The sequence below is a fragment of the Plectrocnemia conspersa genome, unplaced genomic scaffold, assembly GCF_051122295.1.
Source record: "Plectrocnemia conspersa isolate PC_06_02 unplaced genomic scaffold, ASM5112229v1 ptg000012l, whole genome shotgun sequence".
NCBI classification, from domain to species: Eukaryota; Metazoa; Arthropoda; class Insecta; order Trichoptera; family Polycentropodidae; genus Plectrocnemia; species Plectrocnemia conspersa.
Window position 1 is genome coordinate 16,766,850 of NW_028277176.1, and position 8,599 is coordinate 16,775,448.

An 8,599-nucleotide genomic window follows, 5' to 3' on the forward strand; every position below is an offset into this window, starting at 1 on the left:
GAATAGACAATACCCTAAATATTTAAATATAAAATTTATGGAAATATTTTTAACGTACCATATGGCAATATTACTATTTTTATCTTAAAAACGTTTTATCGCATCGTAATAAAAAAATACCAAATGGTCCGTCGCTTACTAATGTCTATCAAAAAAAGTAAAATTAACGCCGGGCTTAATGATAAAAATCCACAATTTTCCTAGACTTCTCCCATTTCTGTACAATTTATTGTCATAACACGTCCGAGGGAATGTATTAAATTAAGAGGGTGCATATTTATAATTAAGACCATCAAATATGTTAATATTTGTAAATATCGGGTCGATAGAGACATTTGCCTTAATTCTGGTCATGGTGGTTGTGGGCTGTTACCATACACTAATGGCTCTATTACGAATATATGGCCCATATGGAGGGAATTAAGGAATTTTCTTCTCTATATATTTAATAACGCTTCTTTTTTACACATACAAACATATGTATACTATGTGTGTACACAACATAGATAGCAACACATTGTTTGGTAGCTAGTAATTAGGGATGGCTATAATTCAAGCGAGCACCGTCTGTCAAAACGTTGGTAGTTAATCATTTGTGGTTTTATGTGTAAAAGTTAAATTAACAAAGAAGTAATACATAAAAATATACATAAAATAACATAAATTGTTAATTCAACGAATTCGTCGACTGTTATGTAATAATTTTTAATTAATATTTTCGTTCGTTGTTTCCGGTCGCGGTTGTGAGTTTTTTTTTATTTTTGGCAAATTTATATTAATTGCTATTATGAATTAAAATGTGTATAGTCCAATTCTGGCTAAGTAAATTGCGGGGCTCTAAACATAATCTATTTTTCGAAATCCATAATTAAAATTGGAGCAAAAATATTTTTTTTGACTGAGACTAAGTAACAAACAAATTTTACAAGTAGACCCTTCTTCCCTAAATTATTTTTTCTGTAATGAAATACACATATTTGGAGCAACAAAATCCTAAATTTTTAAAAAGTCGTAAAAAATATTTTACCACGCAATGAGAGATTTTACAATTAAGTAGTTTCGGAAAAAATAAAATAAATAATTAAACAACAAACATAAAATGAGTTTGCGGTAAATGAAGATGTTTGTTTTTTCTTCATTAGTTATGCAAGTCTTAAAAAACTATTTGACCGATTCATGTTTGCATTAAATCTGTTAAGAACAGTGACCAGTTATTTATTTTTTTATTTATGGATCTATAAGCAAACGTATAAGCAAATACGCTGTCATAAAAAAAATCAATATGTTTCTACTCACTAATGCATCTTTAAAATCCATAGTAAAGTAGCCGCTTTCACTTTGATCGTCAGATCAAGTCCAACCACGCAGTCATCTTGAATTATTGAATTGCCAAGAGTTTTTAGCTTGATCTTCAAGACGACTTGAAAATTTTACGACGCAGAAACATTAAGTTTTACTGCCGAATTATTAATTTATGTTGCAATTTAAACTAAAAATAAACGAATATGCTGAACATTAATACGCACAGGCTCTGAAAAATACGCGGTATTTCTAAAATACTTTAAATGGATACGTGCGCTATATAATGGGTTAGAAAAATTTTAATTGTCTTACATCAACAGTAAGAAAACTAAAATACTGCCTGGTCTAATAAATAAAAAAAATCAAGCTGTAAAAAATAAAAATACTTTAAATATATTTTTTGGCTTCACTTAAACTGGAAACAGAAATGATTTATTACTTAATTTTTTTGTACTATCCTTTTATAAATAAGTGTCCAGATCTACACTTTTAGTGGTAGTTTATGGTCTATATTTATACATTTAAAAAATATTTTTTCTTGTAACGGTTTACATCAAACTCAATTTTTATTAAATATGGTATTTAAATACATCAAAATTTTACTTAACTAAATACAATACAATATATTTAAAAAAACGTCTGACAATATGTAACATTGTAGACAAAAATAATTCCGCAAATTTCATCGTTGTTAGGGCAATATCTTCGATTATTACTCTTGTTATTTTAAGATCTCACCAACATATTAATTATATATAAAAACTATAAAAAAGATGACAACGGCTAAAATATGTAAAACTAGCAACTATAGAACTTGGTAATTGAACTTTTATATGAGGTTTAGTAAGTTGAATACCATAAATTTCTAAGCGCAACAGAAAAGTGTAAAAGCGCATCAGTGTTATTTGATAAAAAGAGATAGCTAAAGCTTTTGTTGGTCCTTTATTACTACGTTATTTTACTAGCACATTTAAAATACGCTATTCAACTAAATAAAGCCGCAACTTTAATATGTCCTGAAAGTGTACAAACATTATGATAATTTTCGATCCCAATCGCTCCTATCGTTTTGAAAATATACCCTAAAAAGCAATAGCATTTGCATATAAAACACGACTGTTTGTTTAACAGTCGAAACGACAATAGCGAGCGACGCTCGTCCGAAAAGATCCCGGACTGTCGATAAGGAAGCGCGTTAATGAAATAATTCCCCAGTCTCTTCTACCGCTGGTACTATTGTGCTTCCGCGCAGTTTAACATGGTTTTGTGGTTTTTACATAATTACTTGATGGCTTTATTGGGAGGGTCTCATGGCCCTCTCGGATGAATTATTGTCGGGGCCCGGGCACGTCGTAAAACACATATTATATATATCAATATCGTAAAGAAACGTTGGTGTGTAATTAAAACGAGCTGTTGGGGCCCCAAGTCTTTGGCCCAAGCCAAAACTTGATTATGTGCTCGCCAACAGAGCGGTTTTATGTTGTACTTAATCACGCGAGCTTTACCTTTGAAATCGTATCGTTTTTTAATTCTTCTCTTCTTGTAGTACACACACGTGTATATTTATATCGTTTCATCAAAGCAAAACGGAAATAAATTAAAACTACGCGATTTTCAGTATTGTCTGTTTTGTAAGGCAGCGTTCTCAAAAAAGTTGATTGTCAATCAAATTTTAGGCCCCCACAAAAGATCAAAATCATTATAAAAATAAACTAATTTTCAAATGCTTATATTTTATGCAAATTATATTATTAAAAAAATGTGACATTTCACATTTTTGATTTTTAAAATAACTTCAAAATAATACACACATGTTTGTGTATAAATATAATCAAAATATACCTGTTGAAGTTTCTCCTATAACTCTATTGGTATATGACCATTAATTAAGATTTATTTTATCGAGACAACTGGAGTTTTATTATAAATTAATTATATTAAAAAATATCATGCATTTTTCTTATGATTATTTTTAATATATTAATGAAATTTAACTTTGAATCGACACATAGTTTTACATTTAAATCTAGTTATCTTATCTTTAGAGAAAAATATTAAAATTATTTTTACAATGTAATTTAAGAATGTACAAGTTACTTTTACAGATTGTTTCCTTGCATTTTCTATTATTATTTAAGAAAATATGAACTAGGAAACGTAACAATTACGTCGATTATATTGCCCCCTATTTACGGGTTATATAAATTTATTTACACGCGTATACGTTTGCATGTAAATAGTTATGTAATTATAACAAACGTGGTTATTGTATAATGACGGTTATAATTTTTATTAATATATTGGGATATGTTACATTAAATGCTCAAGTAAAATATCATACAAATTTATTTCCGCTGTTATCTGTTATGCGTTGGTTATGCAGCGTTTGCAAGAATAGGGTTGTGAATATTTTTAATAATATAATATAGTGGGGCTTATGCTCTTAATAGGAAGTGAATATTTTTTTTTGTGAATATTAGATACACTACAGTATCCATAAGATACAATACATATTAAATACACTACACTATCCATAAGATACAATAATTCTCATTTCTTAATTGACTAATTTTTCGTAGAGTCTTTTTTGATAAAAAAATAATTTGTACGAATATGTTTTATAACCGTTTTTATAAGCATATTAGTATTGTATTTTATGGTAATATGGTGTTAGTAGTATACAATTTAGATTTACAGAAATAGATTGTCGCTATGAAATTAGGGCTAAATATACTATATTTTTACTATAACAGTCATTGAGTGTAAGAAATATTAAAATTTTAATTGAAAAATTTGAAGCTTTGATCTGTAACTCAGTAAAGCAATTACTTATCATTAACTATCAGAATGTTTTGTTTGTAATTAAAAATATTTATTAGATTATCTGCTTCTCCTTCTTCATGGCGCTACATCTCTAGATAGGACTTGAGCTTTTACACAAAAGCTTTATACTCAGGCCTGATTCTGACTAGCCGCCTTCAATTGCCAATCATCTCATTTTGGTCCAGTCCTATCCAAAATGATCTATCCATTATTATCTTGCCCTGTCTCTTGATTTCTTTCGTTACGGAATCAATTTTGTTATTAGTTTCTGATGACGGTTTTCGTGCATCCATTCTAGGTGACATGTATTTGATACCTGCAGAATATGGTGATGGTTCATCATTAATCCTATCCTCAAACTTTGTGGGTTCAAATAACTTCCTCTTGATTTAAATTCCTGGTTTCTGGTAGACCCTATGTCTCGCATTTATAAGTGATGACTGATTCTATTATGAATTTATAGGTGAAGTTTGGATATTTTTCCAGTATCAAAGACTAGCACGGTAGCTACTTTAATATTATTTTGGGGTTATAATTAATTCTATGTATTTGAATTTGTCCACTTCTTCAAATTTATGCTGGCCTATTTTACTTATTATTACCAATATATTTGGTTTTGGTTTCGCTATTTCTAAATCAAAAACTTCTGTTCCGTTTTTTTTGATTCGCATCGCATTCGACCATTCTCTGTTTAGAGCTAATTAAGATGACTATATCATCCGCATACGCACGTATTTGGTTGTATTAGAATTAGTGTTTCTTCTCGAGAATTTCTCAAAAAACTTATGAAACAATAATTCTCATTTCTTAATTAGTTAATTTTTGAAAATATTCGTGCAGCCTTTTTTATTAAAATTAAATTTGTACGAATATATTTAAATGCTTTACAACCGCTGCATAAGATAAGGCGGGTCTGTGCCAGATGCTTGAAAATAAGTATGCTTTCTTGGAAGCCTTTAATAGAGGTCAGAAGTATTTAAATGGTAAAATATTATATACGATTTTTTCAACTATTCCAATCGGCTTTATCTTTGATTTGATGATCTAAGAACTACATCAATAATCACATATGGAGAAACCGCTCTAATTGGGAATTAGCAGATTGAAAAAGTATATGGGGGCCATAAAATTTTTCTATCAGCGAACTTAAATATCGTTTTTTTAATAGTCCAAAGATATATAATGTGAAGTTGTTACTTCACTTATGTATATAAATATAAGATTCCGAAATTCCTTCATAACTCAACGCTTTGGTCTGTTCTGCTCCTTCGATTATTCGCGTTCATTATATCAAATAATCATCGTATTGAAGTTTGTTTTATTCAACAATCATCCAGTTATTTGTAATCATATTGAAGTTTATATTTTCTTTTCCTGTATTTTTAATTATATAACACTTAAATATGAATTATATATGAATTCCACAAATTAAAAGTCCAATTATTAATGGGTTTAAATTCAATATTATTTATAATTAAAATATAGTATTTTATATAGTATTCTAATCATATGTTCAACCCTGTCGAGCGGGCAGTCACTTCATCATCATTAGAGGTAGCAGCAAACATTAGCGACGGGGGTGTAAAACGGTGTTCAGTGTTGGTCAGGCGACCGTGAAAATTTAATTGCCGCCCAATTAATATGCTAATCCCCCCTACACGACCACTAGGCATGTCTAGTAGTACTGAAACAATCTGCTTGTCCATCTCGTCGTGACCATGTCTTGTGCCTATTACAGACCGATTCACCAAGCCAAACCGGAACGAACAATATTTATAAACGTCGACGAGGAAACAGAAAACACGGATACCATCATTACAGCATTCAAAAATTAATTGCTATATTTATATTGTGTGGATTATATCACGGTTATAACGAATGAAAAATATTCAGTAGTTTGTATAACCAGCAATACTTACTTCAAAGTCCGGGGTTCGAATCTTGTATGAATCCTTGCGTCTTTCAATCGGAAATAGCGATTAATATATCTAATTATTATTTTCTAGATTTTACTAATCCCACAATTTATTAATGCGAATCTAGATTTGCATTAAAGTTTCTTTATGAATTTTCAACTCATAAAGAAAATAATGTGTGTATATAAATATAGATATACGAAAACTGCAGGCACATATTCCGAACAGCAAAAATTCCAAACATACATAACAACTACATATGCTTATGTGTTGTATATTGCTATTTGTTGCGGAATTATCGTGTTCGCAATCATTTATGTCCGGAATTTTACTGTCCGGAACTTAATCGAATCCGCAGTTCTTGTGTCCGAAATTTTTGGTAAGAACCGTTAAAACATTAAACTATTAAATTTTATGACGCTCGTATTTCGTTTTATAAAAATTCTATTGCTCTTGCAAATAAACAGGAAGCTATAATAGTATCCGTTGCTTTATGATTTGTCATTTTGTTTGTATAAATTTAATTACAAACTAAGTGCAATCTAAAAGTGTAATATGACTTAAAATCGTGTACTACAATTATCGTTTTAATGGAAGTGATATTTTTAACAAAATTACTGGAGAATAGAAAGTAATCATTAAAAGTGTTTAGAGAAAAATTTAAAGCTTCTTTACCAAAGACAACAATAAAGAATGTCAGAAAATTGTATATATTTATATTCTGTTCTAAAATCACTAGTGAGTTAATTTTACGTATATTTCCATAATTATTTTTGTTGTTATTTATTTATTATTATTTAATATTGAATTTATATTAAATAATAATAAAAAATCAGTGATTCTATTTGTTTTATTGCTTTGATTTATTTTACTACATTTTTGTATTAGTATGTTATAATTTATTTTAACAGTTTTCTTTTATTAAATTTTGTTAATTAATTTAGCACATTTATTATATAATATTCGGCTTTTATGGATTTTTTATTATCTTTTATTAAATTAATATTTAATATTTTTTGTTATGGTAATTTATTTTCGCTTTTAATTTATTATTTTGTATAGAAATCATTTACTAAAATTTAAATTAAAAAAATGAATATTTAATTTAAATGTTTTTTATTTGTTCAGTTATATATGTAAATATATAACTTTGTGGGGTACATTAAATCAGGGAAAAATCTACCGCCGTACATGTACGGCGATACTCCTGAAAGGATTAAACAAACACATTTCATTAATCTGGTTTTTCACTGTCCTACACTTTTTAATTATTTTAATGTTACTTCTGAAATTTATTTATTTTGCAACAGTATACTAGACTTTACAAATAATATCATAAAAAAGTTATTCAGATGTAAAAATAACTGCAACAAAAGTAAATTTCATTATAGTATGTATAGCTATTCGAACTATATATCATATCTATAAATTTGTAAGAGTAAATTGCTATTTTAAATGATTATATTCAGCGTCTATATATGTACATATTTGTTAAAAATAGAATATATCTAATATAAAAATGGTTGGTAACGTCTGTCGCAATCTCCAATGCGATCAATCCATTTAGAGGGCACGTACCGCAAAATCGTCCTACGCATCCATTATGCAATTACCGCAAATAGAGGATCGATTAAATACGTATTTTATTATACACTTTCACAAAAAGATCATCACTTTTTGGCAAGATACTTGCCACTGTCTCAATCGCTGCAACATCCATGGCGGCAGGTCTGCAACCATTCTTTACAATTAAAGAGTTTGCAGCTGTCGCTTTGTTTACATCCTCCAATCAAACAATTGAGGCAAAATTGTTTGCTCCGGCACATGTGTTAGCCGACAGTCTTATCTAATTCAGGGGAAGCCAATTTTTATTGATACAAATATATATCATATAAAGCACAGTAATCTACATTTTTTTAGTTATTATGTTCATTATGGTATTAACTACTATCGTCTATCTCAGTATCTCAAAATGTAAATATTTCGAAAATGATTTTTTTCTAGCTATCATAAATAAAGTAAGCCTAGCTATAATATATTTGCACACATTTTATTTTATATTATATTAAACTTATGATGTTATTGATACGACCCTCGCGATATGCGTGCTCGCCAAGATTACCGTAGATAATATAGAAGTGTTGTTATTGCAGTTATCTTTATTGTATAATGGGATGCAGCAGAATGCAATTGTCGCTACGACTGAAGGATGACTCTAATTTTATCTACAATATTTATAGTTTAAAAAATAATTAATTTTTATTAATACATGCGATTGTTGTATACAGTTCAGAGGTGACAATAATGTTATTAAAATGACCACTTACTATTTAAGACATTTTTTTAATTAATTCTTAGAAATACTTATGTCATTAATGAGTCAATTCTTAATTGATGATAATTCAATATAATCGCCACCACGCAAACATTATATAAATTATAGTGGCGAGCGGCTTATGAATTAGAGGGGACAATCTATGAGTGCGTCTCATGAATCAAACAGTTGTGATGGGTCAGCTATGACTATTAAAGAGTGACCATCTGACCCATCATCC